We start from the raw sequence: 15,929 nt of genomic DNA on the forward strand, positions 1-15,929 counted from the left end.
CCCCCAATAACGGATTCTAAATTCCAAAATGGAAAAGCAATGTTTTCTTGTGATTTGTTTGTATGTTTATTTGACAGAAAAAAAATTGATATGGGTTTACATCAAAGGGCATAAATTACAATAATATTTGTACATATCCAGGATGGCAGAGATTTTCACATCGGTGAACTAAGTTAATTCATGGYAGATGGTTAAAATGTGCCCTTGATAAGTCAGCTGAATATATTTTCAGCCTAATTGTCAACCAAATAGATTGACAGTTTCACGATGTGCATAATCTCYTGAATACGTGTAACTATTTAACATACAGCATGAGCTATGGCTCCTTCACTCAAATGACCTTACTTGCCTCATATATTTGAGTGGGTGTTGGTGAATGCTGATACAYGGGCAAAACAATCAATATCACCTACAAGGAAGCCTTTTACAAGGAGGGATGACCCACTGGTTCTCCTCAACAACAAAAAATCTGTATTTAAAGTTGCTAGCCCATATTGATAAATATATCCCAGATTGGGAATGCTGATCAAAGATCAGGCCCCCTCCCATCCATATAATGCAATGCATTATTTCCTAAAAAGCTACATTGATCCTAGATCAGCACTCCTACTCTGAGACGCTTTATGAATACYAACCACTGAGTGTGCCGTGTCAATCAATCACTGAAAATGCTCCATTGAACTCCCCAGCCCATTTCAGAGGCCCCCACTGAAATGACAAATAMTAATGGCCTCGACTATATAGTATTCATTGTCGCAGACACTTTAGATCCTGTGTGCCTCTGGTGTCCAGCCAGTGGGACCATGCTGATACTGCGGTGTTACCTTACCCAGCAGATGGCGTCTCTTTTACCCCTGGGAGCACAGGACCCGCTCCCCAGGCATATGGGAGCTCCCTGGCCTCCTACTAGAGAATCTGGACAGCCCAGAACATTAGGCATCCAGTCTATCTGATAGGGGGATCTGATAGTGGGACCCTTCCCCATAATTAACACATACATGCCCAGGACACACACATACATACARACATGCATACACCCACATACGCACGCGCACACGCACACGCACACGCACACACACACACACCCCAGGCTCTCTTCCAGATGTTCCAACAGTGTGTGTTTCAAAACCGAGCTGGTCTAGACTTGTCAGGTCTCTCTCTAAATCTCACTGTCTGTCATTCTTCTGCAAAGTGGTCTCAGAGCATTAAGTATAATACGTTACGTTTCGTATGGTATGTATTCATTTGTGGATGTCCATCATCCATTTCATATGATATGTTACAAATTACAATTCGTATGACATGTTACGAATTGCAATACGTACAATGTGACGAATTTGCAAAACGTAAAATATGTTCCGAATTTGCAAAATGTACAATATGTTCCAAATTTGCAAAGTGTATGATATGTTACGAATTCCAATTTGATGTGGCTAACGTTAGCTAGGGGTGGCTAGGTGGCTAACGCTAACGTTAGCTAGGCTAGGGCAGTGGTTCCCAAACTGTGGYGCTTTTAAGGAACTCAGTCCGACTTTCAACTTACTCTTGAAAGCTGTAATAGTAGAATGCACAAGGTGCAATTTCAAAATTGGGTAGTGCACCATCAGTTTGTAATAATGTTTGAGTCACTCAAATATCACATGAATACACATTAGACATGGCGAAATGTATAGAAGTGCAAGAAAATGCTTTGGGTTGGGCCCCAAAGCTGGAAGAATTTGTGTTAGGGGTTAAAGTTAAGGTTAAAGTTAGGAGGTAGGTTAAAAGGTGAAGGTTAGGGTTATGGGAAGGGTTAGCTAACATGCGAAGTAGCTCCAAAGTATCTAAAAAGTAGTAAGTAGTTGCAAAGTTGCTAATTAGCTCAAATGCTAAAGTTGTCTGGGATGAGATTCAAACAGCAACCGTTGGGTTGCCAGACGTTCGCGTTATACGCCCAACAACCCTCCTTTTGTTTCTTTTCTGTCTCATGTAACATTTCATACTAATCTGAGTGTCCTGGATTTACGTTTACTATGTCTACGAGAACAGTCTGGGGACCTTGAAAGCGTAGGAGTCCTTCTGGAAGTGTATTGGTTGTGTGCGTGTGTGCGTGCATGCGTGCATMATTGTATGCGTGCTTGTGTGTGAACAAGCTTGCAAGTGCGTGTATGTCCTTCACAGGAACACTGTCCAGGTGTAGTCACTCAGCAGACAGAGAGAGGTTGGGTGCGATTACTCGGCCTTCACTCACAAGTCAAACAACACTCCCCTCTCCACCATATAATTCCCGGCTCTAGCTTAAACAGCCAGCTCACTATTGTAAACGTGGCCTTCAGTTGTACTCTGAGAGATAACCCCACTGCAGTAAAACTTTCCATATACTGCACATTCCTATCATGGGAAGCAATGCTGAGTGCAGTGCACCACACACACTGCTGTCATAGGGAAACCATCCTACTTTTTAACCACAGTGGGCAGTAGCTTGCACCAGCACAATCTAATACATACACAGTTTATACACACACACTATACACTACTCCCCCCCTCCCTCTCTCTCACACACTCACTCGAGTGCACACACACACACACACACACACACAAACACACACACACACAGAGTCTGTGGGATCTCTCTACCTCACCTCTACCCATTCTTAGCTCCTCTCCGGTGGACTTTGCCCTGCAGGTTTTTTCCAGTGGAGCCATTAAGTAAGCACGAGTTATTCTGAAACATGGAGGGACGCTACTTTATGGCTGTGGCTCATAACGGAAAAAGACCATGGGGTAGAAGGCCTGTATCGTCTTGTTCTAAATGGAGACTCAATATTCCTCAGTGTACACTCACTGCACTAGAAAGATGTTATTATGGGTGATTATTCTGCTGTTACTGGTGTTTGCCATTATTGGTACAGAGATGGTAGGAAACGCACACAGAGATGATCAGACTAAATGTATTGTCTAGAGAAGCCTTTAATGTGTGTAGTAGAGCACTCATACTGGTATTCTTATCCTTCTTATGCTACTAGTAGTACTTATCATGTACTCTATGTAAGCTAAGTGTGATGTTTTGTCCTGTGCAAATTCATGGCCCTTCAGATATCGCAGGTACATATCAGGTCTACCCCTCTGACATATACTACTAACACAAGATGAATAATTTGAGAAGTATCTGTTTAGAAATGCCCCATAGGATAGCTTAGGTTAGAACACCTCTCTCTACGCAGGCCAGTGTGTGTGCTGAAATATGTGCAGGCAGGCAGAGTAGCGAAMAAGCATGGGTCTGGGCTGTAATGGCTACTTTCCATGCTTCCTCTCCATATTTGACAAAACACAGAACCGTCTCTGTAGAACGTCAGCCCGGAGCACACGGTCACTGGTAAATCAAATTGGACGGGAGAAAAAGAGGTTTAAGTTCACAGTCCCGGGGGAGGGTTGGTCTCTGGGACGAACTCCTAACTGAACGAGATGACCTACTACCTCTGTCTGTCTGTCCGAAGCAGCTTAGGGGCCTGTTCTGTTTCAATGTTCTCCGAGAACCCGGTTCCCGATGTTATACAACTGTCCTCTATTGCATGGAACCGTGTGTTTACAGTGGAAGACTGGGGGATCACTAAGTTGTTCCAGACAAAWGAAAGTTATTTCCTGAGTCGCTGGAAGCCCACTCACTCAGAAAGAGCACATTTCCATTTGCAGAGCAATATCAGTCATGGTTCGCTTCTGTCTTTTTCTTCTTCTTCTGAGCCTTGACATCAGGACCGGCTTGAGGATGACATGCCTAAAAGGGGGCATTTTAAATCCATGGGGAGGCACAACTGTTATTGCTTTAGAGCCCTGATAAAAGGTAGATTTGTCCTAGTAGTGTTCAAATGTACAAAAAGGGACCTGAAATATAGCCGTACACATCAACAACCGTCGTTTTGTTGACATTAAGGGGCTAAAATGGATCTCGTTTTCCACAAAGAACCAGGGAGAAAGAAGTTGAGCCTCATTTTTCAAAGGGTTTGAATTMAAAAATAGTTATTATGGTCATTCTATTACCACTATTGTCTGATCAGTTTGAGGTGTGTGTGTGTGTGTTTGTGCTTGCGTGCCTGATGCCTGTGTGCATTCGTGTCTATGTGTGTGTGTTTACGTGTGGGTGGATGAGTAGGTGGATGGTTGTGAGTGCATGCAAGTGTGTGAGCATGCCTGTGTGTGTGTGTCCTGCTTAGACAAACAAATCATGGAGAAGCCATAGGGGCCAGTGAACCTTTCATCGTCTTTCTGACAGACCAAGTTTTTCTTGAGTGATTTTATAATCGCTGCAACACCTCCCCGGGGGCAAAATTATGAGCGAGAGGCATTTGACAAGATTCATTTGAATACATGGCCTTTAAGCGTCACACACATAAACACTTGATGAGTATTATGCAGATTATGCCGATTCTAAGCAGAAAAACTCAATGTGCTGGATTTGTCAGTGCACCTGCAGTTGTAATAACACGTAGCCAGAGATTTCTGCTACATGTATTTGAAATACGTATTGAATTACTTTTMAAATACTTTAAAGTATTTTGTCATTTGTGTTACACTGGCCTGAACTACAATCCAATGTATTTGGTTAAAAAAATACTTAGACCTGTAATTTGTATTTTCAAAATACAAAATACTTTTTAATATAATTTTTTATACCGTTTCAAAATMTGTGCCCCCCTTTCACCCCCCCTTTCACCCTGCATTGGTATCATAAGTCTGATGGCACTATGGTGTGATAAGAGTGTCTGCTAAAAGACTAAAATGTACATATGAAAAATAACACTTGCAAAGCACATTGGGTATTATTCTAATGAGCTCCGCCCAAAAACGAGGGCAATAATAACACCCAGTGTATCAGGTGTGAAGGTAAGACCCAGATGCAGACAACGTCAAATTAACAATGGTTTAATAATCCAACAGGGGCAGGCAATAGACAGGTTAAGGCAGGGGTCAGTAAACCAGAGGTGGGGCAATGGTACCGGATGGCAGGCAAGCTCAGGGTAGGCAGAGGTCAAATATCCAGAGGTGGGGCAAAGGTACAGGTCGGCAGGCAGGCTCAGGAGCAGGCAGAGTGGTCAGGCAGGCGGCTCCAAGTCAGGACAGYCAAGGGTCAAAACCAGGAGGGCGAGAAAAAGAGAGACTGGGAACGCAGGAGCAGAGACTCAAAAACGCTGGTTGACTTGACAAACAAGACGAACTGGCAACAGACAGACAGAGAACACAGGTATAAATACACAGGGGATAATGGGGAAGATGGGTGACACCTGGAGGGGGGTGGAGACAATCACAAAGACAGGTGAAACAGATCAGGGTGTGACACAGTGTGCTTTGCAATTGTTCATTTTTACATTTACATTTTGGTAATTTAGCAGACACTCATCTCACCATAGTGCCATCAGACTTCTGATACCAATGCAGGGTGAAAGGGGGGGATTTACATTTAGTCATTTATCCAGAGGTACTTATAGTCAGTGCATTCAACTATGGTAGATAAACAAACACATATCACAGTCAATGTTTTTTGTTACCGTTACTGAAAATGTTGTTGTAGTGAAGGTGTGTACTTGCAGAAGTATTTTGTATTTTAGCTTGATACATTGGTTTTTAGAGTATCTTGTTATTGTAACAAGATACATTTTTATGTATCTTTTTCCCATCTCTGCATGTAGCACCTCTCCCATTGCAATGTGTCACGGCGCTTCAGAATGACTGACGTTTACGAGTGAAACCGAATACATTACATTTTCACATTTACATTTTAGTCATTTGGCACAGGGTTTCCCAACCCTTTCCCAACGTCAAAGTAATATCACAAATGTGTAGTAGATGCAGGCAGTTGACAGTAATGGATTGCCTTGACTGTGTATAGAGCTGTGCTGCAAGGGTACAGGTGTTTTACATCGTAATGAGGGAAGCCATCCACTGCTAATGTGTAGCACCCACTGCTCAAAAGTGACTCAATGTTTTAGTGATCGTTATCATCATCATCATCATCATCATCATCATCATCATCATCAACAGCAGATGCTTTTTAACACACGTAGTCAGTCACTGACAAGAAACTGGAAATGAAACTGAAACTGAAAAAAACAAGATCACTTGAATAGCTAGCAGTACGTTGCAAATGTTCCCTGTTCCCAGGCTAAAAAATAAAAAGTGATCGAATACTGTGTTTTAGCTGCAACAGTACTGACGTTACCTTGAATACCCATAATGGGTTTGGTGAGAGAAACTTCAGCTACAAATAGGTGGTTGAAAAACATTTAATGAACTACCCAATCAGGATGAAGGGATATCATGTTACTCATTCGTGAAATCTTGAGCAATTTTAGTTATCCTGTAACGTTGAAATAATCAGTCCAGCTACAGTTCTGACAGCCTTGCCTCAGAATTCTAARATGCCTATACAGCACATGCTATTTTAATTACATCAAACGTGTATTTCTGCATAAACGATGTTTATTTCTATGCCTTCCCTTCCACCATAAATATAGTATGTGCACTAACAATTGCCTTTCCCTATTATCTGTAAACCAGAGGAATTTGGCTTTGAAACAGACCATGTCTGGGAATGTACTCAATGCGCTCCGTTTCCCATGTATGTTCATCCATCTCAACATCAAAGGGTGCTTGTCAGACATCCCAATTACCAGCCTGATATATTACAGTTTCCATCATTATAAAGGGGGCTACAACTCTGTAAAGATAGATCTAAACTCACAGTGGACCTACCCATCTAGAATCTACAGTATCTGCATCTGTTGGTAGATAAAGTAATAATTCCACATATCTACAGCATCCTACTGCATCATACTGTAATACTGCATCATACTGTAATACTTGCATCATACACTGCATCATACTGTAATACTTGCATCATACACTGCATTTTATACTGTAATACTGCATCTTACTGTAATACTGCTTCATATACTGCATCATACTGTAATACTGCATCATATACTGCATCATACTGTAATACTGCATCATATACTGTATTTTATACTGTAATACTGCATCATATACTGCATCATACTGTAATACTTGCATCATACACTGCATTTTATACTGTAATACTGCATCTTACTGTAATACTGCATCATACTGTAATACTGCATCTTACTGTAGTACTGTAATACTGCATCATACTGATATACAGTGCCTTGCAAAGTATTCATCCCCCTTGGCATTTTTCCTATTTTTTTGCATTACAACCTGTAATTTAAATGTATTTTTATTTGAATTTCATATAATGGACATACACAAAATAGTCAAAATTGTTGAAGGGAAATTAAAAAAAAAAATGACTTGTTTAAAAAATAATAAAAATAATAATAATAATTGAAAAGTGGTGCGTGCATATGTATTCACCCCCTTTGCTATGAAGCCCCTAAATAAGATCTAGTGCAACCAATTACCTTCAGAAGTCACATAATTAGTTAAATAAAGTCCACCTGTGTGCAATCTAAGTGTCACATGATCTGTCACATGATCTCAGTACATATACACCAGTTCTGAAAGGCCCCAGAGTCTGCAACACCCCTAAGCAAGCGGCACCACCAAGCAAGCGGCACCATGAAGACCAAGGAGCTCTCCAAACAGGTCAGGGACAAAGTTGTGGAGAAGTACAGATCAGGGTTGGGTTATAAAAAAATATCAGAAACTTTGAACATTCCACAGAGCACCATTAAATTCATTATAAAAAATTTAAAGAATATGGCACCACAACAAACCTGCCAAGAGAGGCCCGCCCACCAAAACTCACGGACCAGGCAAGGAGGGAATTAATCAGAGAGGCAACAAAGAGACCAAAGATAACCCTGAAGGAGCTGCAAAGCTCCACAGCGGAGATTGGAGTATCTGTCCATAAGACCACTTTAAGCCGTACACTCCACCTAGCTGGACTTTATGGAAGAGTGGCCAGAAAAAAAGCCATTGCTTAAAGAAAAAAATAAGCAAACACGTTTGGTGTTRGCCAAAAGGCATGTGGGAGACACCACAAATATATGGAAGAAGGTACTCTGGTCAGATGAGACTAAAATTGAGCTTTTGGCCATCAAGGAAAATGCTATGTCTGGCGCAAACCCAACAACTCTCATCACCCCGAGAACAACATCCACAGTGAAGCATGGTGGTGGCAGCATGTGGTAATGTTTTTCATGGGCAGGGGTTGGGAAACTGGTCAGAATTTAAGGAATGATGGATGGCGCTAAATACAGGGAAATTCTTGAGGGAAACCTGTTTCAGTCTTCCAGYGATTTGAGACAGGGATGGAGGCTCACCTTCCAGCAGGACAATGACCCTAAGCATACTGCTAATGCAACACTCAAGTGGTTTAAGGGGAAACATTTAAATGTCTTGGAATGGCCTAGTCAAAGCCCAGACCTCAATCCAATTGAGAATCTGTGGTATGACTTAAATAATGCTGTACACCAGCGGAACCCATCCAACTTGAAGGAGCTGGAGCAGTTTTGCCTTGAAGAATGGGCAAAAATCCCAGTGGTTAGATTTGCCAAGCTAATACATTTACATTTACATTTAAGTCATTTAGCAGACGCTCTTATCCAGAGCGACTTACAAGTTGGATTAATAGAGACATACCCCAAGAGACTTGCAGCTGTAATTGCGGCAAAAGGTGGCTCTACAAAGTATTGACTTTGGGGGGGTGAATAGTTATACATGCTCAAGTTTTCCGTTTTTTTGTCTTATTTCTTGTTTGTTTCACAATAAAAACTATTTTGCATCTTCAAAGTGGTAGGCATGTTGTGTAAATCAAATGATACAAACCCTCAAAAATATCTATTTTAATTCCAGGTTGTAAGGCAACAAAATAGGAAAAATGCCAAGGGGGTGAATACTTTCGCAAGGCACRGTACTTCATCATACTTTACTTTATTGATTTATTGTCCCCATGGGGCCATTTTTTGCAGTATCATGTACATGTTTAAAGTGGCATTTAAATACAGTAGAATAAAAACTGACAATACAACATTCATAACTGTTACATACCAATAAAAAGAGACTAACCTGCTGGCCTTACTGGGTCGATAGTAACATTAGCCAGAGTTGTTTAGGAGGGATATCACACCTGGCACAAATGATTGTATAGTTCTGTTTTTCCTGCCGCGAGGTGTCCTATACCTCAAGTCAAATCAAATCAAATGTTAATGGTCACATACACATGGTTAAATCAAATCAAATTAAATGTATTTATATAGCCCTTCTTACATCAGCTGATATCTCAAAGTGCTGTACAGAAACCCAGCCTAAAACCCCAAACAGCAAGCAATGCAGGTGTTAATGCGAGTGAAGCGAAATGCTTGTGCTTCTAGTTCCGACATTGCAGTAATATCTAACAAGTAATCTAACAAATTCACAACAACTACCTTACACACAAATGTAAAGGGATGGAATAAGAATATGTGCATATGTACATATAGATATATGGATGAGCGATGGCCGTGCGGCATAGGCAAGATGCAATAGATGGTATGAATTACAGTATATACATATGAGATGAGTAATGTAGAATACGTAAACATTATTACAGTGGCATTATTTAAAGTGACTAGTGATACCTTTATGAAATCCATTTATTAAAGTGGCCAGTGATTTGAGTCTGTATGTTGGCAGCAGCCTCTTTATGTTAGTGATGCCTGTTTAATTGTCTGATGGCCTTGAGATAGAAGCTGTTTTTTCAGTCTCTCGGGCCCAGCTTTGATGCACCTGAACTGACCTCGCCTTCTGGATGATAGCGGGGTGAACAGGCAGTGGCTCGGGTGGTTGTTGTCCTTGATGATCTTTTTGGCCTTCCTGTGACATTGGATGCTGTAGGTGTCCTGGAGGGCAGGTAGTTTTCCCCCGGTGATGAGTTGTGCAGACCACACTACCCTCTGAAGAGCTTTGCGGTTGAGGGCGGTGCAGTTGCCGTACCAGGCGGTGATACAGCCCGACAGGTTGCTCTCGATTGTGCATCTGTAAAAGTTTGTGAGGGTTTTAGGTGACAAGCCCAATTTCTTCAGCCTCCTGAGGTTGAAGAGGCGCTGTTGCCTGACACCACACTCCGGTGTTGAATGCTGAGCTGTAGTCAATGAACAGRATTCTTACATAGGTTTTCCTCTTGTTCAGATGTGACAGGGCAGTGTGCAGTGTGATGGRGATTGCATCGTCTGTGGACCTGTTGGGGCGGTATGCAAACTGAAGTGGGTCTAAGGTGGCAGGTAAAGTGGAGGTGATATGATCCTTGACCAGTCTCTCAAAGACTTCATGATGACAGAAGTGAGTGCTACGGGGCGATAGTCATTTAGTTCAGTTATCTTTGCCTTCTTTGGTACAGGAACAATGGTGGCCATCTTGAAGCATGTGGGGACAGCAGACTGGGATAGMGAGCGATTGAATATGTCCGTAAACACACCAGCCAGCTGGTCTGTGCATGCTCTGAGGACGCGGCTAGGGATGCCGTCTGGGCCAGCAGCCTTGCGAGGGTTAACACGTTTAAATGTTTTACTCACATCGGCCACGGAGAAGGAGAGGGCTACGTTGGTGGCACTGTATTATCCTCAAAGCGGGCAAAGAAGGTGTTTAGCTTGTCTGGAAGCAAGACGTTGGTGTCCGTTACGTGACTGGTTTTCTTTTTGTAGTCCGTAATTGCCTGTAGACCCTGCCACATATGTCTCGTGTTATATTCAGCCATATTGCCCAACCTATTTCCATGGTTGAATGCGGTGGTTCGTGCTTTCAGTTTTGTACGAATGCCGCCATCTATCCACGGTTTCTGGTTGGGGTAGGTTTTAATAGTCACAGTGGGTACAACATCACCGATGCACTTCCTAATAAATTCACTCACAGAGTCAGCATATAAATCAATGTTATTGTCTGAGGCTTCCCTGAACATTTTCCAGTCCACGTGATCAAAACAATCTTGACGCGTGGATTTCGATTGGTCAGACCAGCATTGAATGTTTCTAGTCACGGGTACATCCTGTTTGAGTTTCTGCCTATAGGACGGTACAAGCAAGATGGAGTCGTGGTCGGATTTGCCGAAGGGAGGGCGGGGGGGGCTTGTACGCATTGCGGAAGTTAGAGTTAGAGTAGCTAAAKGTAATTTAGGACCGGGCCATGGTGTTCCTCGTCATCATGCAACAGGCTGATCAAGGCAGTGTCYTCAGCGAACTTAACTAGGTGTCTGTCAGGATGGGAACTGCACATACTACATCATACTGCATCAAACTGCATCATGCTATAATACTGCATCATATACAGCATCATACTGTAACATACTATCAGTTACCTCTGTCTGAACTCTGCATTTTGTTAGATGATCCCCATGAGAAGAAATACATTTACTCCCTTTCCTCTTTTGAAAGGACGGTTCCTTGGTTAATACAATCTAAAATGGTTTATGGGGACARGTGTCAACATAATGGATGGATTTGTGTGACTCGTGGGGACTCGGTGAAGCATAATGGAYAAAGAAGTGGACCCGAGTGTCCCATCAGTCGTCTGTGCGACCTAGGTTCTGTTCAGGAGGGATGGGCTATTAGAGTTCACAGACAGCCATAGTGGACAAGCCAGGGAACCCAGTTGGAGCTTAAAAATGTTAACGGGCACCATCTTGGCTCCAACATGTTCCAAGACAGAATGCAAATTAGAATGTCATTGTCGCGGAGCTATTAGTGCCAACATGAAGGATAGCTTCCAAAGCTTTGTATGCTATATATATATATATATATATGGCTCGGGGGCCACTAGTCTTAGTGTGAATGTCATGGAAAGTAATCTCTGTCCTTGTGTGTGTTGATTAGTGAATGTGTTGATTGATTACAGAGCCTCTTGATGCATGATCACCATCACTCACACTACTCATTAGACACATTACACGAACACACTCACGCGCACACACACACACATGCATGTGTGCACGCACAAACACACACACACACACACACACACACAGGCACACACATACATACAATGATGAGTGTTTTCAAACTCACTTTTCAGGCAAAAAGACTGATCTTATGGTAATGGCCTTGAATCTGCCTCCAGCCTATACAATTTCCCAGACAGCAAGAAAAAAGGAATGCCATATCAGAATGAGGTGATCTGTTGTTAACCTAACCCCTAAACATTTATTTAATGTGTGTGTGTGTGTGTGTGTGTGTGTGTGTGTGTGTGTGTGTGTGTGTGTGTGTGTGTGTGTGTGTGTGCATGCATGTCTTTGTGCATATACAGTATGTGCGCATGTGCATGTGAGTGCGTTCAAGCATGAGCGTGTGCAAGTGTGTGGAAAAGGTGCTTGCTTGGTGGAAAGCAACACTGGGAGAAAAAAAATCTGGGCGGAAACTCACTAATTAAATTGGATCAGTGGTTGTCAACTGGTTTTACCTCGGGACCCAAATTGACCAGGTTGTCCAATATTTGCACCGTAATGTTTTATTGTTCCCAATTCAATCTGGAAAACTATATTGATAGTAAATCTACCAATTATATGACAAGGAACAACAGTCCCACATTCTCCTTGTTAATAWTTGTATTTTGCCCATATTCTTGATGAAGAACGTTAAACTCACTGGTTTGAGACCACAAAATCAAACAAATCCGCGAAATTGCGCTGCTAATAACTCTATTTTGAAAAAACTTTAATTGAAGAAAAACAGTTCAGTTTTATTTTTATATATAGGTTTCTTATTATTTKTACACACCTTCTATGTGGTTTTAGTCGTTTATGTTCAGAATGGAGTGTTTTTCATTGAAATAAAATAAAATAAAAAAGATATAAATACATGTATTTTTTGTATTATTTTCTTCTTCTAAAACACTCGCGATCCACTCCAGTCTGAACCAGTTGATAATCGCTGAGTTAGATAACCAAACATAATCTTTGCATGGCCCGGGGGTAACGTTATTACACACACCGCCTCACAACACATTGCTCACCAGAAGGGCAACCTATGCGTGAGTCCATACTCAATGTATTTCTGAGCACCTCCAAGACAAATTATACCTATTAATGGACTCGTTTCTTTAGACAGAAACGAAAGTAGGGAGATTGGATTTGTACAGTGACCGTCTCACAATACAAAGAGTCGTGTCGGAGAGAAGTAACCCTGATGTTAACCTTAACCCAATTCAAATAACCTGTTATGTACATTCTGCCAACCTCGTCGTTTTAGTCATCCTAACCTTTTACGTAAATTATCCMAACATTTGTCGTTAGTTCTCGTAACCACCAACGTCAATTCTCACCGTAATTCTCTTTTTATTTTTATACAACGCAACAAGGAACATGGTATCAGAGAAAGACGTATAATACTATATGTCCTCCAAGAGGCATGATAAATTAGACCATCCAATTCCTATGCTATTGTACGACTGGGTAAGATGTATAATAATATATTTCCTTTAATTCGATACTATACAACCACTATTCCATTCATAATGTAACCTAACTACTATAGAATACTAAATGGAAGGAAGGGCGTTACATACCAAATCCTAGGAATTGCCCTGAGACCAGATTGCTCTTTGAGGCTCTATGGTAGTTACCTGATTTACACACTTATTATCTGCAAATCAATCCTGTCTCAAATCATATAGTTCATTACTTTTGCCCAGTGCCACGTACTATGCAGACGTACAGCACTCTGGACAAAAGTAGTAGGGCCATACTGTATGTCTTTCTACAGTATGTGGCTCTGGCTCTGGACTTAAGTAGTGCACTATATTGTAGGGAATAGGGTCATTTGAGAAGTATGCTAGGCTAGATCAACAGGTTTGTAAGGCATACTTATTTCCTAATCTCTCAGAAGCCTCTATATCACCAAGCTTTGTTCTAGTCACATGTTGTTCTTCTGTTAATAGACAGCGAGTTAGCATTGAGCGAAGCTGGGTCAAATTCATTTGGCGTCAAACAGAAGAAAGCAGACTGAAACAAGTAGAGAGTGGGACTTCCCAAACTTGTTCAATAAGAAACACTTGTATACCMTTTCTGTTGTGAAATGTTTTGTAACAGTCAGGTAATGAATACAACCAAGGTCTTCTTTCAACAATCTGAGGCAGAATTTCTGTGTTTACCATCCATATCACGGTGCTGTGCAGTGGTGTAAAGTAACTAAGTATAAATACTTTGAAGTACTACTTACAGTGCCTTCAGAAAGTATTCATACCCCTTATTGCACATTTCTTGTGTTACAGCCTGAATTCAAAATGGATTAAATATATTTTTTTGTCTCACCCATCTACARACAATACCCCATAATGACAAAGTGAAAACATGTTTTTAGAAATATTTACAAATGTATTGAAAATGAAATAGAGAAACATCTAATTTACATAAGTATTCACACCCCTGASTCAATACATGTTAAAATCACCTTTTGCAGCGATTACAGCTGTATATCGTTATGTGTAAGTCTCTTTGRACACCTGGATTGTACAATATTTGCACATTATTATTWWAAAAATTCTTCAAGCTCTGTCAAGTTGGTTGTTGATCATTGCTAGACAGCCATTTTCAAGTCTTGCCATAGATTTTCAAGCCACTTTAAGTCAAAACTGTAATTAGGCCACTCAGGAACATTCAATGTCTTCTTGGTAAGCAACTCCAGTGTATATTTGGCCTTGTGTTTTAGGTRATTGTCCCGCTGAAAGGTGAATTGGTCTCCCAGTGTCTGTTGGAAGCAGACAGAACAAGYTTTTCCTCCAGGATTTTGCCTGTGCTTAGCTCTATTCTGTTTATTTTTATCCCCCCAAAAACTCCCTAGTCCTTGCCGATGACAAGCATACCCATAACATGATGCAGTCACCACCATGCTTGAAAATATGAAGAGTGGTACTCAGTGATGTGTTGTTGGATTTGCCCGAAACATAACGCGTTGTATTCAGGACATAAAGTACATTTCTTTGCCACATTTCCAGCAGTTTTATTTTAGTGCCTTTTTGCAAACATATATTTATTCTGTTTTTGGCTTCCTTCTTTTCACTCTGTCATTTAGGTTCGTATTGTGGAGTAACTACAATGTTGTTTATCCATCCTCAGTTTTCTCCCATCACAGCCATTAAACTCTGTAAATGTTTTAAAGTCATCATTGGCCTCATGGTGAAATCCCTGAGCGGTTTCCTTCTTCTCCGGCAACTGAGTTTGGAAGGGCGCCTGTATCATTTTAGTGACTGGATGTATTGATACACCATCCAAAGTCTAATCAATAACTTCACCATGCTCCAAGGGATGGAGGCATTGGAAAACCTCCCTGGTCTTTGTGGTTGAATCTGTGTTTGAAATTCACTGCTCGACTGAGGGACTTTACAGATAATTATATGTGTGGGGTACAGAGATGAGGTAGTCATACAAAAACAATGTTAAACACTATTATTGCACACAGAGTGAGTCCATCCAACTTATTAAGGACATTTTTACGCCTGAACTTATTTAGGCTTGRCATAACAAAGTGGACGAATGCTTATTGACTAAAGACATTTCAGATTATTGATTTTTATTGATTTGTGCACATTTCAAAAAACATAATTTCACTTTGAAATTATGGGGTATTGTGTGTAGGCCTGTAACACAAAATGTAAATGTCGTCAATTTTAAATTCAGGCTGTAACACAACAAAATGTGGAAAAAGTCATGGAGAGTGAATACTTTCTGAAGGCACTGTAAGGCATTTTTTTTAGGGTATCTGTACTTTACTATTTCCATTTCTGACAACTTCTACATTTACTTCACTATATTCCTAAAGACAATATGTACTTTTTACTCCCATACATTTTCCCTGACCACCTAAAGTACCTGTTACATTTTGAATGTGCAGGCAAGACAGCAACATGGTCCAATTCACGCACCTATCATTATAACATGTTGTCATCCCTACTGCCTCTGATCTGGCGGACTCACTAAACACAAATGCTGTGTTTGTGAATGARGTCTGAGT

This window comes from Salvelinus sp. IW2-2015, linkage group LG37 (assembly GCF_002910315.2).
Source record: "Salvelinus sp. IW2-2015 linkage group LG37, ASM291031v2, whole genome shotgun sequence".
NCBI classification, from domain to species: domain Eukaryota; kingdom Metazoa; phylum Chordata; class Actinopteri; order Salmoniformes; family Salmonidae; genus Salvelinus; species Salvelinus sp. IW2-2015.